Below are 19627 nucleotides of genomic sequence, written 5' to 3'. Positions count from 1 at the left end.
CACCCGGCGGAACTCAAACATATTAGCTCTAACGATGAGTTCAGGGGGTATATAGATGCAATCGGTTTTGATTGGTTACTCAAGCACAGCACTTTCGAAGTCCCAGTCGACGCGGCCCGTGAATTCTTTTCCACCTTCCGGTTCAAATCCACCGCCGATTTGGATGCGGATTCCATAGCTTTCAGGCTTTTTAATGAAGAACATAGGATGAGTATCCGGGAGTGGACGCTGCGGATGGGCTTGCTAACGAGAACAGAAGATGATGAGGGCCTGTGGAACGACAGAATGGTTGGTCCGCCGAAGTTGACGCCAGGATTTCAGGCACAAGGTGCGTGGGAGTTCTTGACTCACTCAAGAGTGGGTCAATTTAAAACAAGTTGGTCGAAGGCACACCATATAGAAAATCGGGTCCTGCGATTCGCCCAAACTTTTGTTAGCTACAACTTGATGGGCACTGCCAACAATGCCCTGACGACCGCCGACCTATACTTTACGTGGTGCATGGCCACAGGAGTACGAGTTCATTTGGGTTATTGGTTAGCCCAAGCCTGCCATCAAGTCACCTCCAACCCGTCCAGGCATCTGTACACGTGCCATCTTCTCGGGGCCTATTTGCAGCGCAACATTGTAATTAAAATCAGCAAGGCCTGCCGTGTAGTAAAGATGTGCTCAGCCCCGGAAGTCTTCAATTTCGATTTTTTTATCAACAAGGGGTTGCTGATCGCCCGAGGGAACGAGGTGTGTTTTTATGAGGTCGGTAAGTCAGAGGCACAAGTCAAGCAGGAACCCGATGGTGTGGAGGTAAAGGATCAAGCCACTGAGGACGAAGTCAGGCTGATGGTTCAGGGAGTTCAGAAAGAGGTTGAGGAGGTAAGGAAAGGAATCGACGGGGTACGCAAGGAAATGACTGAGATCCGAAGGGAATTCGGAAAAAGCAGGGAAGAGGCCGCAGTCCTAAGGGGACGAATCACCGATTGGGTGGCTTCGTCAACAGAGCAAACCAACAGGATGGCGGAGGGTGTTGCTTTGATGACAACCATGCTGAAATGGCTGCACAAAAAGTTCCCGGATGCATCAGAAACTATTCCTGGGTCTAGCGGCAACATTACAACGCTAAGTCCAGGAAGTGTATCCGCGCAGAAGCCATCACAAGGCCCGAGGCCTCACATCACCCCCTCTTCCGCTAGACCCCGTGGTCCTGAGGACAGCCATACCCCGACCTACTGATGACAGACCAGTGAAGCCGGAGATGCCGGCCAGGAAGAAAGCAAAGATGACCCAGCCGACGGTGCCACCAAAGTTTGGCTCCCACGGGGGCCAGACACCGAATTGAATTTCCCCTCAAACCCAAGTAACTTTTTCTTTCTTTTATTTAACAGTTCTTTCGTTTTATTTCTGTTTACCTGTCAGCATGCTAGGTTCTGTATATATGTGTTGAACCCTTCCACTTAGACCAGGCATTGGTCTAAGTGTGAGAAGGGGTTATATGTCATAGCATGTTTTGTGTTGTATGTTGTTCCTTCTCCCACTTAGCCCAATGCTTGGTCTAAGTGTGAGAAGTTTGTGTTTTGTTGAGTTCGTTTCATGTCGCCACTAACTGGCCTGCTTTCCACTTCATACGGATTGCTTGGGGACAAGCATAAATTAAGTGGGAGGGGGGACACAGTTAGTGCAGTTAGTGTCTTGTACATATTCTGTTAGGTCTAGGAGTTTGTAGAAGTTTTTTTTTTTTTTTTAGGTTTCGTGTTTGCATAACTGGTATAATAAATAGCAAAAAGCCCCTTAGGGAGAGTAATTGAAGAGAAAATACATGCTAAATTGTGAATCCTTTTCTCTTAATAAATCAAAGTCAGTTGGATGAAGTGAGAACGATAGAGGATGCCTTAGATAACCCAGTTGTGCAGCCCTACTATAAGAGCGAGTTATAAGCCTATACACTTTGAGCTAACTTGTAAAAAGAATGGGCTACCACTTGATGCTTAGGGAGAAGAGTCTGATGGAAAAATAAAAAAAAAGAAAGGGTTTCTGGAGGTATAAGCTGGACGAAGTCCAGGAAAAGGAGGTATAAGCTGGACGAAGTCCAGGGGAGGAGTTAAAATAATAAACCGGAGGTATAAGCTGGACGAAGTCCAGGAAAAAAAAAATAAATAAATAAATAAATAAATTTAAGGGCAGGAAGCAGTAGAAACCAGACCCAGGAATAAAAAGGAGACGGTAGGAAGGAGAAACTCTCATAACCCGATGCATCAGTGGAGTAACTTTAACTTAAGAGCGATCCGATCCTAACATCCCTGGTGAGGAATGAGTGATCGAGTGAATCTAACAATTGGGAAGTCAGAAGGCTATCTTGACGAACTGACAACTCGACTAGATAGAAGAAGGGAAGGGGAGGAATCTGAGGCTGTAAACGCTTGGATTGACCTTAACTTGTGGGATGGCTGCTAGGAAAATACCAGTTTATGCGCTTATGTGTTTTCTTTTCTTTGTGATTTTCATGTGTTTCGTGTTGTAGTTGTTCTAGGTCTAGGAGTCTGTTTTGTTTTGTAGAATAGTACTTGGGGGGGGGGGGCCGTGCATTGAAATTCGCCTTATTTCTTTTTCTTGTCTTTCATACTTGAGGACAAGCATGGTTTAAGTGTGAGCAGTTTGATAAGGCTAATTTCATGCATGGGTCTAGGGATTTAATTCGTGATTTTACTAGGACTAACGCACGTTTTAAGCCAGGTGTGTGAAGGAATTCGCCAGGTCCAGGAAAGAAGACCAAAAAATCACAAGGTCGAGGAACTGGCGATTTAGTGAACGATTATGAAGAGAATTGCTCGACGGAGGAAGCTCCAGAGTTGAAGGGTAGAATAGAGATTTCTACGAAGACTCAAGGGCTATTTCCGCATCTATAAAAGGCAGAAGCATGCAAGCTGGAGGGATCTTCCCGGGGGAGACCTCACCACAGCCTGTTGCTTAGTTCACTTTCCCACACACACTTGATACTAGTTTTGAGGAGATCTCAGTTCGCACGTCGGGTTTCATCTTAGCTTCTGATATGGTGTAACACCGCTCTTGTTAAGAGCGAAGAAACAATATATTTTCTGCTTTCCGCATTTTGCCTTACTTTGCCGAGCTTCGTTGTTCGAAGCTCGGTTCGCTGTTTTCACCGAATAGTTTCTGATTTAGATGCAAGTTTGATTTTCCGTTATGGCGATTGTGTTGATTTCTGGTTTGATCGTTTCGCTTATTGAGATTTTGGAGTTTTAATTTGTCTGAGTTGGATGCGTTTCGCAGCTGTTTACTGAGTTATTGCAGGTTAATGGTCAGATCTGGGAGATTGGAGTTGGATTGTGGAAGAATTTTGGTTGGATTTGCTGGATTTGTTGGGTGTTGGGTTCGGATGTCTTGGATCCGGAGTGGATCAAGCATTCTGCCGTGAATCTGAGTAGTTTCGATCTGATTTTCATGCTTAGTTTACGTGATTTTCTTTCATTCCGTCTAGTGTACGCAGATCTGATGTGTTTCCGAGTTGCAGCAAGATAACGACGACCAAATCTCTATATTCTGTTCGAATCTCGCTTTTTGCTCAGTTTGTTAATCTGCAGTCTTTCCGTACTTGCCATTTTTGGAATTATGGTCCCCACTTCAGTCATATTCTGTTTAGCTAGATTAGGTAGTTGTTTACACTGTCTAGCAAGTGGTTATGTTTCTTGTTGTCGAAGTCTGAATTTACAAGTTTAACATGTCCTAGGTCTAGCATTTACATTTTCTGCCTAGGTCTAGAGTTAGTTTAAAATTCTCAACCCTTTTGTTGCGTGGCAGCAGCCATTAGTCTGTCCAAAGTCTCTGAGCACTACTTTGCGAGTCCATCTCTGTGGGATCGACCCCACTTCCCTATACTAATTCATAGTATTCGGGTTGAGGGATTTATATTTTTTGAAGGGAGGGTCGATGTGTGTCCAACGACCAAGCACTTTATGTTCTCTTAAGTTCCTAGACCTTGTGCTCTAGTGGATTTAAGGAGCGTGGTGTCTTGACCAAGCGCTTGCAGTGATCTATTTCTGTGCACACTCGATATATACCCAAAAAACCTCGTTTCAGTACTCCATATGATTCATGAGTAATGTAATGAAGATATAACTTAAACGAATGAGTTGTGGATGACCTCATAATCAATAAAATAATGACTTATTTAACTTATTAATTTATAGAGATTTTGTTATCATGATAAATAAGTTTTGCAAGTGAAAGAAATTTTACCGTATATTATTATCATCCGCTCACAATCTACATCAATGGCAAATAAATTAAACACAAGTTTTAGTTACCAGTTAAAAAATGTATTTCACATTATTATGTTAATTAGAAGTTTGATTGGTCTCAATTATTATTATTGTAGGAGTAAAAAATAGTTATGGATTTACGTATATATATGTACATTATCGAGAAGTGGATGCCAAAAGTATCTTAGATTGGTGTCCAAATTTGAACTATTTTCAAATCAGAATAATAAAAATTAGTACTATAGACTATAGTGGAGTAAATTATAAACTAAAAAAATATAAAAAATTAGAATATTAAAAAAAAGTGTAAAAAAAATTAAAAATCTGCAACAACAAAAAGTGTAAAAAAAATTAAAAATCTGCAACAACACGTCGCCCTCTCCCTCTCCATCTTCTCCTCTTCCTCCTTCTTCTTCCTCTCCCCTCCCTCTTCTCCTCTTCCAAATGCATGAAAAATTCAGAACTTGAGGACACAGGAGCGGCCCGAACCCCCTCCAACCGGAAGCTCCATCGCCTGCAGGCCGGACCCCGGGCGCGTCCTGGGCCTGGCCGCAAATTCATCACCTCCATCGCGCGGGCTGCGACCCAGGTGCGGTCCGGCCCGCGGCGTTAACCATGCTCTAATGAGTCTAGTGTGAGAGTTATAAACAGTGTACTTATTACATAATCCAAGGATAACAGTAAAACAAAATTTGAAAATGCAAGAACATGATGTAAAAATTTAAAGGAGAAAACAGATATTTTTGTGTTTTTGTGGTGTATTAAGAATGCACAAAATGAACATCAACTTTACGAATGATTGGCGTGGATGAATTATGATCCCAAACAGACCTTCTTGTAACAATATATTCCATTCCTGCAAATGGTTTAAGAACTATAATTTGTCGTACAGTATTTGTGAAATTTCTGTTAATAGTAACTAGAGATGATCATTAAGTGTCGGTTCTATAAAAAATTAATCATATAGTAGTACTCCGTACATATTTTTAGAAGAATATAAACAGTAAAATTACCTATATGTATGTCACTATACTTTGCATTGTTTGTTTGAAAAAATCAAAGGAAAATTTGAAACGATTTTCCGACCGTACGTAGGGTCGTATATCTGTGTTTCCGCCAGAGGGGAAGGAAATAATATTTGGGTGAATTATTAGTGGAATAATAAATTTTATAAAATGGAAATAAGGTTTGATTGACGTTTATAACTATGATTGACCACATTCATAAATGGGCCGGCAAGCAAAACACAGAGCAGTGTGGAGGAGAAGAAAGTGAGACAAGACAGTTAAAAATAACAATAAATAAAAAAAGAGAGTAAAGAGGTAAGTGGCGGGTAGGCTGCATGCTGTCTGTGCAGCTTTGGGAATCTAACAACAGCTAACAAGGGTGGAGAGAGAGAGAGGGGGAAAGATCTACAAACTCACAGATTATTGCTCTACTTGAGTTTGTTGATTTAGATGAATAAATTCTATTTCAGCCCCACCCCAGAATTTGTCTGCCAAACATTCATCACAATTGACGTCAATTTCACTCAATCTCATTTTTACAATTATGTAGGCATCTGCATTCGGAGGTTTAGTTATTTTTTATCAAAACTGAAAATCGAATTTAGTTCAAAATCCAAGCGGGGCGACGGCGGATGGGGCGGGCGCTCCTATAGTGGATGCCTAATCATTTGTCCATTAGTATGTTTCTTAAGTAATGAAAAGAGTGAAAATGGCTACGTTGATAAGGCTAATTTCATGCATGTGTCTAGGGATTTTATTCGTGATTTCTAGACAACGCAACATTTTAAAGCCAGGTGTGTGAAGGAATTTCGCCGGTCCAGGAACGAAGACCAAAAAATCACAAGGTCGAGGACTGGCGATTTAGTGAACATTATGACGATAAATTGCTCGACGGAGGAAGCTCCAAGTTGAAGGGTAGAATAGAGATTTCTACGAAGACTCAAGGGCTATTTCCGCATCTATAAAGGTCAAACATTCAAGCTGGAGGGATCTCCCGGGGGGAGACCTCACCACACCTGTTGCTTCGTTCACTTTCCCACACACAACTTGAACTAGTTTTGAGGAGATCTCAGTTCGCACTCCGGGTTTCATCATCTTAGCTTCTGATATGTGTAACACCGCTCTTGTAAGAGCGAAGAAACACTTTATTTTCTGCTTTCCGCATTTTGCTTACTCTGCCGAGCTTCGTTGTTCGAAGCTCGGTTCGCTGTTTTCACCGAATAGTTTCTGGTTTAAATGCAAGTTTGATTTTCCGTTATGGCGATTGTGTTGATTTCTGGTTTGATCGTTTCGCTTATTGAGATTTTGGAGTTTTAATTTGTCTGAGTTGGATGCGTTTCGCAGCTGTTTACTGAGTTATTGCAGGTTAATGGTCAGATCTGGGAGATTGGAGTTGGATTGTGGAAGAATTTTGGTTGGATTTGCTGGATTTGTTGGTTGTTGGGTTCGGATGTCTTGGATCCGGAGTGGATCAAGCATTCTGACGTGAATCTGAGTAGTTTCGATCTGATTTTCATGCTTAGTTTACGTGATTTTCTTTCATTCCGTCTAGTGTACGCAGATCTGATGTGTTTCCGAGTTGCAGCAAGATAACGACGACCAAATCTCTATATTCTGTTCGAATCTCGCTTTTTGCTCAGTTTGTTAATCTGCAGTCTTTCCGTACTTGCCATTTTTGGAATTATGGTCCCCACCTTCAGTCATATTCTGTTTAGCTAGATTAGGTAGTTGTTTACACTGTCTAGCAAGTGGTTATGTTTCTTGTTGGTCGAAGTCTGAATTTACAAGTTTAAACATGTCCTAGGTCTAGCATTTACATTTCTGCCTAGGTCTAGAGTTAGTTTAAAATTCTCAACCCTTTTGTTGCGTGGCAGCAGCCATTTAGTCTGTCCAAAGTCTCTGAGCACTACTTTGCGAGTCCATCTCTGTGGGATCGACCCCACTTCCCTATACTAATTCATAGTATTCGGGTTGAGGGATTTATATTTTTGAAGGAGGGTCGATGTGTGTCCAACGACCAAGCCACTTTATGTTCTCTTAAGTTCCTAGACCTTGTGCTCTAGTGGATTAAGGAGCGTGGTGTCTTGACCAAGCGCTTGCAGTGATCTATTTCTGTGCACACTCGATATATACAACCAACATAAAAACCTCGTTTCAAATGGCGCCGTTGCCGGGGATGGATGGCGTACTTTGTGTTAGTGCCTAGAGTTTTTGGTGTGAATAATTTTAATTTACTTTTTCTTTCTGTTTTCTTTGTAGTACATGAGCAGGAGCTTCCACCGGAGTAACTCGTCTGGTTGGAAATATGGTCAGTTCGTGTGGAAGATCAAGGATACAGCCTCCACTGTGACTACCAGATCAGGGTTCACGACGGGAGATCCGTTCCCGACTGAGTTTTTGAGTGACGAATCTTGGGAATATTCAGGACGAACAGATCCGGAGTCCCCACCAGAATCGGAAACAGAGTCAGAAACAGGGGGAGGGAAGAGGAAGTTGAGATGGCACACGTAGCGGACCCAGATCCAGAAATAGGGTCACTAACGGCTCATCTCGATGGAGAACCAGCACACGCAATAGTGATGAACCCACGTCAGAGATCTATTGAGATCAAAACGAATGTGTTAGGTGTCTTGCCAACATTTTCTGGGCGAAGGAGTGAATGCCCGTACGAGTTTTTGAACGAGTTAGCAAGTTATGTGGCATTCAAAGGAGGCCTAATGATGCGACAGAGGAGGACTATCGCTTGCGCGCGATTCCTTCACTCTAAAGGGGGAGGCAAATACATGGTTGTTGAGATTACCCCCGGATTCTATCCGCACCTGGAGGGACTTTAAATTGGAGTTCCTAGATTACTTCTTTCCATCCAACAAGACGAACGCTCTGAAGAAGGAGATAGTGGAATGCAAGCAGGATTACGATGAGTCATTGAGCCAATACTGGTCAAGGTTCAAGGGATTGCTGGACGCATGCCCGAATCATCGGATGATAGAGGCAGAGACCTACTCTCTGTTTTATGAAGGGGCAACTCCCGAGTCTAAGGATTTGATGAACTCCTCGAGCGGGGGGAATTTACAAGAAAGAGAGGAAGTGAGGCAAGAGAGATTTTGGGAAGAGTAATCGACGCAAAGAAGGCGTATGACAGTACGAGGAATGCTGTGAGAAAAGGCTCTGTGAATGCATTGAGGGAGCAGGAGGATGACAAAGTTGAAGCAAGGATTGATAGGCTGGAGAAAGCCTTGCTGAATGCTATCGAAAAAACTAATACAGCCGCACCTAGGGAAACGGCTAAGTTGTTAGGTCCAGTAGATAATCAACCCCAGCAATATTACGGACCTCAGGAAGGTGATTACCAGGCCCAGGCGAACGCGATGGGAAGTTGGAATCCTGATGGAAGTTGGAACCAAGGAAGACAAAGAGATGCACCCTGGAGGAATCACCCGAACTTTAGATGGTCTGAAAACGAGCAAAGCCAGCCAGCACCCCAACTGAGTATACAGTCCGCACCGCAGCCCGAGAGGCAGGGTAACTGGAGAAATCATGAGGGGCAAGGAAATTGGAACAACCGTAATCAAGGAGATCACTCGACCTGGGGAAACAAGAATCAAAATTATCAAGGGAATTCTTATGTACCACCACATCAAAGGAATTTCCAAGCACCTTACCCAGGTCAAGGAAGTAATTTCAACAACAATCCAGGAGGTCAAGGGCACATTCGCCCAGGCCAAGGAAGTGGAACAAACCAAAATATAGGGCCAGGCCCTAGTCAGCCAAGCTCTAGACCAAGGAACCTTGATGAGATGGTTCACGACCTCGTTAGTTCCCAGCAGCACATTCAGAACAATTTACAGTCGAACAATGATGTGGTCCACAAGCTTCAGGATGCGCAGCAAGAACAGAAGGCGGCAATGGATATGTTGGCCAAACAGTTGTCTCAAATAGCTACTTCCTTGAGTGATATGCGGGGAAACGAGGGCAAGATTCCTGCATCGGTCAGACCACCTGACAAAGCCATATTAGCCAGATCACGCTGAGATCTGGGAAGGAGTACGAAGGGCCGGTCATGAGGTACAGAGAGGTCACGACCCCCATTAAGGATAAGGAAACAGAGGAAAAAACCACTGAATCACGAAACTCGGTTGAAAGCAACCCTGCAGTTAGAGATGAACTTCAGGCAGAAGATTTAGAGAAAACGGCTGCCCAGGACAATCGAACCATTTTTCCTAGATCCAGAACCGGAATTGGTAGAGAAAAAAAAAGTCGATGAATCTTCAGCAGGTGAATGTTCCGGAACCGGGAAACGACCAAAACCTTTCCCAAACCGAGGAGAGGCAAAGAAAAAGAAGGATGAGCCAGTGGATCTTATGGATATTTTCGGGAAACTGGAGATAAATCTACCCTTCTTACAGGCCTTGAAAATGCCAGTTTTCAGCAAGTTCATCAAAGAGTTTATAGCTGGGAAGGCTAGACCTAGTGGAAAAATCTTGATAGGCGAGAATGTGTCCGCGGTAATTCAGAAGCGGAGGATGCCTTCGAAATGCAATGACCCAGGTATGTTCACCTTGCCTATTTCCATCGGCGATGTAAAAATTGAGCATGCTATGTGTGACTTGGGAGCATCCATAAATGTGTTACCCCTGTCCATATACAAGAGGTTAGTGGGAGTAGGTATGGTGGATACGAAGGTTGTGATCCAATTGGCGGACAGGTCATGCATCTGCCCTGAAGGAGTGCTCGAGAACGTAATAGTCAAGGTACACGACTTCCTGTACCCGGCTGACTTCCATGTGATTAAGATGAGCGATAATGAGTCTGTAGAGTCTGGCGGAGTATTATTGGGGAGACCTTTCCTACGAACTGCTAAGACTATCATTGATGTCTTTGATGGTACTATCTGTCTCGATTACAATGGGGATAAATATACATTCAGCATAGATGAGGCAATGAAGAAGCCACTTGATGTGAAAATATGCATTCTGTAGATATCATTAACCCCTTGGTCCAGGAATACCTCGAGACTGAATTAATGCAGGGACAGATTGAGAACTCAGAGATGAGTCATGCTGTTGATAAGGAGGTGGCCAGTTGGTGCCAAGCAATGAATACGAGCAAGTTGTCAGATGAAGAGCTAGCAGAAGCAATTCTGGAATTTTGCACCAAGCCCGAGCTAGCCAGATCGAGGGAGACACTTTATGGGGCAAGCAAGGAAGATCTTCCTGGATCGACTAAGGGGATGACGACTGGAGCTGCAGAAAAGAACCCCCTGCCCCAGGAAAAAGATGTTCCCAAGAAGGAGTTGAAAACACTTCCGCCAGGCCTAAAGTATGCTTACCTTGAGGCGAATGAGACTTTTCCGGTGATTATCAACAGCAACTTGATCAAGGAACAGGAAGAGGAGCTGCTGAAAGTCATCCGAAGGAATAAGAGCGCTATTGGTTGGACACTTTCTGACTTGGTAGGGATTAGCCCTGATCTGTGCATGCATCACATTCGATTAAATGAAGGAGCGAAACCCTGCAGAGACCCTCAACGCAAATTGAATCCCAATATGAGGGAGGAGGTATTGAAGGAGGTATTGAAGTTGTTATCCCTAGGAATCATTTATTCCATACCAGACAGTGAATGGGTTAGCCCAGTACACATGGTACCCAAAAAGTCGGGAATCCAGGTTGTCAAGAACGACAAGAATGAGTTGGTACCGACCAGGCTAGTCACCGGTTGGAGGATGTGCATTGACTACAGAAAATTGAATGAGGCAACCAAGAAAGACCATTTTCCCCTTCCGTTCATTGACCAGATGCTGGAGAGATTAGCAGGCAAGCAATATTTCTGTTTCTTGGACGGATATAGTGGGTATTTCCAAATTTACGTGGACCCCGAGGACCAGGAGAAGACAACTTTCACGTGTCCGTTCGGAACGTATGCATATCGGAGAATGCCGTTTGGCCTTTGCAATGCACCAGGCACTTTTCAACGATGTATGATGAGTATTTTCTCAGACCTGTTGGAAGATTGCATCGAGATCTTTATGGACGACTTCACTGTATACGGGGATTCATTTGATTCATGTCTGACGAGCTTGGATGTAGTGCTGAGAAGATGTCAAGAGAAGCACTTGGTTTTGAATTTCGAGAAATGCCACTTCATGGTCCCTGAAGGAATTGTCCTGGGGCATGTAGTATCGGAAAGGGGCATACAGGTGGACCAAGCAAAAGTGGACGTGATATCAAAACTGCCCCACCCGACAAATCAAAAGGAAGTGAGGGGATTCCTAGGTCACGCAGGATTCTACAGGAGATTTATAAAAGATTTTGCCAAAATTGCTCAGCCACTCACTCATCTGTTGCATAACGATGTTGAGTTTGTTTTTAATGAGGGGTGCATTAAGGCTTTTCAGCTGCTGAAGGACAGATTAGTATCTGCCCCATCATCAGAGCACCTGATTGGAGTTTGCCGTTTGAAATCATGTGCGATGCGAGTGACTATGCAGTAGGGGCGGTGCTAGGTCAAAGAGTTGATGGAAAAAGTTACGTGATTTTCTATGCGTCAAAAACGCTAAATCAAGCCCAGAAAAATTACGACACCACGGAGAAGGAAATGTTGGCAGTCGTGTACTCTTTTGAAAAATTTCGACCATATCTGCTCGGGTCGAGGGTGATAGTCTTCACAGATCACGCTGCGATAAAGTACTTACTGGCAAAGAAGGAGTCTAAGCCAAGGTTGATCCGATGGGTGTTACTGTTACAGGAGTTTAACTGGGAAGTCAGAGACAAGAAGGGGACGGAGAACAAGGTGGCTGGTCACCTGAGTCGCATTTACCAAGGTGAGACGGATGAAGCAATACCTGATGCGTTCCTGGAAGAACATCTTTATTATTTTAACGATTCTCCTAGACCTCTCAATTGGGAAGAAGTAATGGCAGCAACAGGTCCAGGAGATGCTGAAAAAAGGAAATGCCAGGCGAATGCAGAGCCATGTTTCGCTGATCTAGCAAATTACTTGGTCACTAGAGAAGTGCCCAGTTCCGACGAAATTTCCCGGGCCCAGAAGATGAAATTGAAAAGTGAAGCCAAATACTACTTTTGGGACGATCCGTATTTGTGGAAAATGGGAGCTGACCAGGTAATTAGGAGATGCATTCCGGAGTGGGAGCAAAGGGATGTGCTGAATGATTGCCATGCTTTGGCTTGTGGGGGTCACTTTGGACCTAGGAAGACTGCAAGGAAGGTTCTAGACAGTGGTTTCTACTGGCCTACATTACATAAGGATGCATTCGAATTCTGCCAGAATTGCGAAAGGTGTCAGCAGATTGGAGGAATTTCTAGAAGGGACGAAATGCCACAAGTTCCGGTGATTGTTTGTGAGATTTTCGATGTTTGGGGTATGGACTTTATGGGTCCATTTCCATCTTCATATGGGAATACATACATACTTGTGGCGGTGGACTACGTTTCGAAATGGATAGAGGCAAAAGCTACGACCTCCTGCGAAGCTGCGGGAGTAGCCAAATTTCTGCGGTCTAACATTTTCAACAGGTACGGGATCCCTAGGGCTGTCATCTCAGACCAAGGAACCCATTTTAAGAACCGTACAATAGAGGCTCTCATGAAGAAATACGGAGTCCACCATAGGTTGTCTACGCCTTATCATCCTCAGTCCAATGGCCAGGCAGAAATATCAAATAGGGAGATAAAGGCCATTCTCGAAAAAACGGTGAACCCGTCTAGGAAGGATTGGAGTAAGAGACTGGATGATGCATTATGGGCTTATAGGACAGCTTATAAGACACCTATTGGTATGTCACCATATAGGTTGGTATTCGGAAAAATATGCCACTTACCCGTGGGAATCGAACACAGAGCATACTGGGCGGTCAAAGAGATCAACATGAATCCGCAGGCTTGTGAAGAAGAGAGGAAAATGCAACTCCAGGAACTGGAAGAGTTACGGCTTGAGTCTTATGAATCTGCCATGTGGTATAAGGAAAAAACTAAGCTTTGGCATGATAAAAATCTCCGGGTCAAGGAACTCAGGGTAGGACAGAAAGTCCTTTTGTTTCAATCCAAACTCAAGTTGATGCCTGGAAAGTTAAAGTCTAAATGGATTGGGCCTTACATCATCATGGGACTTCGAGCAAACGGAGCAGTTGAAATCCAGGGAAGTGCACCAAATTCCATACCTTTTCTTGTCAATGGACATAGGATAAAGGTCTTTAGGGATAGCTCAGAGTTGTGTGTAGTGGACGAAGTGCCACTACGCGCACTCTTTGATATCACCTAACCAGTCTAGGAAGGAAGTGTTTTTAAAATATCTCCTGGGTCTAGTAATATAAAGTTTAACCATACCCTGATCCAGGAAATTTTGAGAACACTTGACAACAATTTTGTAAATATTTAATTGCTTTCTTTAAATCAAGAAAAATCCAAACAAATAAAAAATTTTATTCTTCCAAAAATATTTTCGAAATACCGGACCCATCGGGAATGTTTTGATGCTGTCATATCCTAGACCCGGGGAGTTCGGCGTTTCATTTTTTTTAGTTTGATGTTTTCTTTTAGTGTGTTTTGGCAGAAGGAATTTACTTGAGCAAGGAATTGTGGGGTAAAAGAGTTTTGGAGGGAATTGACACCGGTCCGGATTTCAAAGAGCACTTTATGGGGAGGCGTACGGTCGCTAGCGTCACCACCTGCACCCGCCTGCAAAAGGAACTGTCCTCTCCAATGCCTACACTATGATCGGTTTTGGCCTTTTTATTTTTTTTCATTACTCATTCTCTCTCCAAATATTCTCTCTCCCAAATCAAAAACCCCAAATTTCAATCTCTCTCTAACCCTAATCTGAAAATTTCGCCCAAGTTCTTTTCAAAATTTTCTACAGAATACCATGGATAACCAACAAGGAACCAGCAGCGCTTCTGGATCCGCCGAGAAGAGTGCGGCGGAGTTCATGAATGAACTATTTCAGAAGTTCGGAGGGGCCGATAAAGCGATGCAAGCGTTTGCGATGTTTGCAATGGGACAACCCATGCCAGCCGTTCCAACAACCACCGTGACACAACCGGAGGTTGTCGAGACACCACCCACTGCTGTACAAGAAACCGCACCGGAGGCTGCTACCATTATTCCAGAAGAAACCACCTCTGCCCAGCACACAGTCCCAGAAACCGCCACCAGGCCGGAGGACGATGCAGTGCCCGACGTTCCAGGATCACCCATTACGGAGATTCGCGAAGTAGAGACAGATCTGGCCGCGGGACTGACGTTATTGGCCGTAGGTGAACCCAGGTTAGGTTCTGATTCTCAGAAGGAATCCCCTGTTTTAAAGTTTGGAGGTGATGGTGTTTCAGAGGGAGTAAACCTTGATATTTCTGCTGTGAATTTGGTGGAGAGTGTTGTTGGGGGGGTAGATGCTCTTGTTGCGGTAGTTGAAGACACCGCCATTACTGTTAGTAGGGCTGAGGGGGAAACCCCTGTTCTGGAGGCGTCTGTTGAGAGGGATGCCGTTGTTGATGATGATGATGTTCAAGTGGGCGGCGAAGCCCTAAATTCTGAAAAGGAAACCCTAGACGTAGTTGGGGGCGATGAAGCCCAATTTACTGAGGAAGTTGTTGATGCGGGAAGGACTCCCGAAAAATCTGTGGGCACTGAAGCCCAACCTGAAGGAAATCTTACGGGGTTAGAAACCCCTGTTTATATCACGGGGGCAACCCCATTGTTAGTAGAGGAAAGTGGAGCACTCGATTCTGAGGGTGCTCAAGAAACTGTCGATGCAGGACTCCACATGATAGTGGATTTAACTGAGGTCTCTGAGGAGGCCGATTCGCAGCTTAATCTAAGGGAAACAAGGAGACGGACACGTCGGAGTATTCTTGATGACATTGCCGTTTCTGCCCAACAAAAGGAAAAGGATACGCTGGACCTAGCGACAGCCGTGTCTGCGCAGGAAGACTCCCCCAGGCCGAGTGGAAGGGAGAGTGACGAAGAGGGGCGTCGCGCGAGGGCTAAGAAGAGGAAAGGGAAACAAATTGCTTCCTCCTCGACCGAGAAGGAGAGGGGGAAATCTACTGAATCTCCACTTCCTCCACCCGCCAAAGTACCATACGCCACGGAGCCCGAGAATCCTGCCAGGTCCAGTGATTCAGAGGAGGAGCAAGACGAGGATGTACTGAACTTTGAGCCGACGGAGATTTGGATTACAAACGAGCTGTTAGACAATATGAGAAGATTTGACGATCCAAAACGTGTGGCCATATACAAGGAAAAGAGTGCCGAGGGAAAGGTGGCGAAGTCCGGAAAAATGTACCACCCGGCGGAACTCAAACATATTAGCTCTAACGATGAGTTCAGGGGGTATATAGATGCAATCGGTTTTGATTGGTTACTCAAGCACAGCACTTTCGAAGTCCCAGTCGACGCGGCCCGTGAATTCTTTTCCACCTTCCGGTTCAAATCCACCGCCGATTTGGATGCGGATTCCATAGCTTTCAGGCTTTTTAATGAAGAACATAGGATGAGTATCCGGGAGTGGACGCTGCGGATGGGCTTGCTAACGAGAACAGAAGATGATGAGGGCCTGTGGAACGACAGAATGGTTGGTCCGCCGAAGTTGACGCCAGGATTTCAGGCACAAGGTGCGTGGGAGTTCTTGACTCACTCAAGAGTGGGTCAATTTAAAACAAGTTGGTCGAAGGCACACCATATAGAAAATCGGGTCCTGCGATTCGCCCAAACTTTTGTTAGCTACAACTTGATGGGCACTGCCAACAATGCCCTGACGACCGCCGACCTATACTTTACGTGGTGCATGGCCACAGGAGTACGAGTTCATTTGGGTTATTGGTTAGCCCAAGCCTGCCATCAAGTCACCTCCAACCCGTCCAGGCATCTGTACACGTGCCATCTTCTCGGGGCCTATTTGCAGCGCAACATTGTAATTAAAATCAGCAAGGCCTGCCGTGTAGTAAAGATGTGCTCAGCCCCGGAAGTCTTCAATTTCGATTTTTTTATCAACAAGGGGTTGCTGATCGCCCGAGGGAACGAGGTGTGTTTTTATGAGGTCGGTAAGTCAGAGGCACAAGTCAAGCAGGAACCCGATGGTGTGGAGGTAAAGGATCAAGCCACTGAGGACGAAGTCAGGCTGATGGTTCAGGGAGTTCAGAAAGAGGTTGAGGAGGTAAGGAAAGGAATCGACGGGGTACGCAAGGAAATGACTGAGATCCGAAGGGAATTCGGAAAAAGCAGGGAAGAGGCCGCAGTCCTAAGGGGACGAATCACCGATTGGGTGGCTTCGTCAACAGAGCAAACCAACAGGATGGCGGAGGGTGTTGCTTTGATGACAACCATGCTGAAATGGCTGCACAAAAAGTTCCCGGATGCATCAGAAACTATTCCTGGGTCTAGCGGCAACATTACAACGCTAAGTCCAGGAAGTGTATCCGCGCAGAAGCCATCACAAGGCCCGAGGCCTCACATCACCCCCTCTTCCGCTAGACCCGTGGTCCTGAGGACAGCCATACCCCGACCTACTGATGACAGACCAGTGAAGCCGGAGATGCCGGCCAGGAAGAAAGCAAAGATGACCCAGCCGACGGTGCCACCAAAGTTTGGCTCCCACGGGGGCCAGACACCGAATTGAATTTCCCCTCAAACCCAAGTAACTTTTTCTTTCTTTTATTTAACAGTTCTTTCGTTTTATTTCTGTTTTACCTGTCAGCATGCTAGGTTCTGTATATATGTGTTGAACCCTTCCACTTAGACCAGGCATTGGTCTAAGTGTGAGAAGGGGTTATATGTCATAGCATGTTTTGTGTTGTATGTTGTTCCTTCTCCCACTTAGCCCAATGCTTGGTCTAAGTGTGAGAAGTTTGTGTTTTGTTGAGTTCGTTTCATGTCGCCACTAACTGGCCTGCTTTCCACTTCATACGGATTGCTTGGGGACAAGCATAAATTAAGTGGGAGGGGGGACACAGTTAGTGCAGTTAGTGTCTTGTACATATTCTGTTAGGTCTAGGAGTTTGTAGAAGTTTTTTTTTTTTTTTTAGGTTTCGTGTTTGCATAACTGGTATAATAAATAGCAAAAAGCCCCTTAGGGAGAGTAATTGAAGAGAAAATACATGCTAAATTGTGAATCCTTTTCTCTTAATAAATCAAAGTCAGTTGGATGAAGTGAGAACGATAGAGGATGCCTTAGATAACCCAGTTGTGCAGCCCTACTATAAGAGCGAGTTATAAGCCTATACACTTTGAGCTAACTTGTAAAAAGAATGGGCTACCACTTGATGCTTAGGGAGAAGAGTCTGATGGAAAAATAAAAAAAAAGAAAGGGTTTCTGGAGGTATAAGCTGGACGAAGTCCAGGAAAAGGAGGTATAAGCTGGACGAAGTCCAGGGGAGGAGTTAAAATAATAAAACCGGAGGTATAAGCTGGACGAAGTCCAGGAAAAAAAAAATAAATAAATAAATAAATAAATTTAAGGGCAGGAAGCAGTAGAAACCAGACCCAGGAATAAAAAGGAGACGGTAGGAAGGAGAAACTCTCATAACCCGATGCATCAGTGGAGTAACTTTAACTTAAGAGCGATCCGATCCTAACATCCCTGGTGAGGAATGAGTGATCGAGTGAATCTAACAATTGGGAAGTCAGAAGGCTATCTTGACGAACTGACAACTCGACTAGATAGAAGAAGGGAAGGGGAGGAATCTGAGGCTGTAAACGCTTGGATTGACCTTAAACTTGTGGGGATGGCTGCTAGGAAAATACCAGTTTATGCGCTTATGTGTTTTCTTTTCTTTTGTGATTTTCATGTGTTTCGTGTTGTAGTTGTCTAGGTCTAGGAGTCTGTTTTGTTTGTAGAATAGTACTTGGGGGGGGGGGGCCGTGCATTGAAATTCGCCTTATTTCTTTTTCTTGTCTTTCATACTTGAGGACAAGCATGGTTTAAGTGTGAGCAGTTTGATAAGGCTAATTTCATGCATGGGTCTAGGGATTTAATTCGTGATTTTACTAGGACTAACGCACGTTTTAAGCCAGGTGTGTGAAGGAATTCGCCAGGTCCAGGAAAGAAGACCAAAAAATCACAAGGTCGAGGAACTGGCGATTTAGTGAACGATTATGAAGAGAATTGCTCGACGGAGGAAGCTCCAGAGTTGAAGGGTAGAATAGAGATTTCTACGAAGACTCAAGGGCTATTTCCGCATCTATAAAAGGCAGAAGCATGCAAGCTGGAGGGATCTTCCCGGGGGAGACCTCACCACAGCCTGTTGCTTAGTTCACTTTCCCACACACACTTGATACTAGTTTTGAGGAGATCTCAGTTCGCACGTCCGGGTTTCATCTTAGCTTCTGATATGGTGTAACACCGCTCTTGTTAAGAGCGAAGAAACAATATATTTTCTGCTTTCCGCATTTTGCTTACTTTGCCGAGCTTCGTTGTTCGAAGCTCGGTTCGCTGTTTTCACCGAATAGTTTCTGATTTAGATGCAAGTTTGATTTTCCGTTATGGCGATTGTGTTGATTTCTGGTTTGATCGTTTCGCTTATTGAGATTTTGGAGTTTTAATTTGTCTGAGTTGGATGCGTTTCGCAGCTGTTTACTGAGTTATTGCAGGTTAATGGTCAGATCTGGGAGATTGGAGTTGGATTGTGGAAGAATTTTGGTTGGATTTGCTGGATTTGTTGGGTGTTGGGTTCGGATGTCTTGGATCCGGAGTGGATCAAGCATTCTGCCGTGAATCTGAGTAGTTTCGATCTGATTTTCATGCTTAGTTTACGTGATTTTCTTTCATTCCGTCTAGTGTACGCAGATCTGATGTGTTTCCGAGTTGCAGCAAGATAACGACGACCAAATCTCTATATTCTGTTCGAATCTCGCTTTTTGCTCAGTTTGTTAATCTGCAGTTCTTTCCGTACTTGCCATTTTTGGAATTATGGTCCCCACCTTCAGTCATATTCTGTTTAGCTAGATTAGGTAGTTGTTTACACTGTCTAGCAAGTGGTTATGTTTCTTGTTGTCGAAGTCTGAATTTACAAGTTTAACATGTCCTAGGTCTAGCATTTACATTTTCTGCCTAGGTCTAGAGTTAGTTTAAAATTCTCAACCCTTTTGTTGCGTGGCAGCAGCCATTAGTCTGTCCAAAGTCTCTGAGCACTACTTTGCGAGTCCATCTCTGTGGGATCGACCCCACTTCCCTATACTAATTCATAGTATTCGGGTTGAGGGATTTATATTTTTTGAAGGAGGGTCGATGTGTGTCCAACGACCAAGCACTTTATGTTCTCTTAAGTTCCTAGACCTTGTGCTCTAGTGGATTTAAGGAGCGTGGTGTCTTGACCAAGCGCTTGCAGTGATCTATTTCTGT

General features: G+C 44.4%; 1 pseudogene; it reads left to right on the top strand.

Moving 5' to 3' along the window:
* LOC121760774 overlaps nt 1-19627 on the top strand; it is a 39356-nt pseudogene that overhangs the window by 3590 nt on the left and 16139 nt on the right.

Source organism: Salvia splendens, chromosome 13 (assembly GCF_004379255.2).
Source record: "Salvia splendens isolate huo1 chromosome 13, SspV2, whole genome shotgun sequence".
In the NCBI taxonomy this organism is placed as follows: domain Eukaryota; kingdom Viridiplantae; phylum Streptophyta; class Magnoliopsida; order Lamiales; family Lamiaceae; genus Salvia; species Salvia splendens.
The sequence above is the reverse complement of the archived record's forward strand: the minus strand, read 5'-3'. Positions and strand labels throughout refer to the sequence as shown.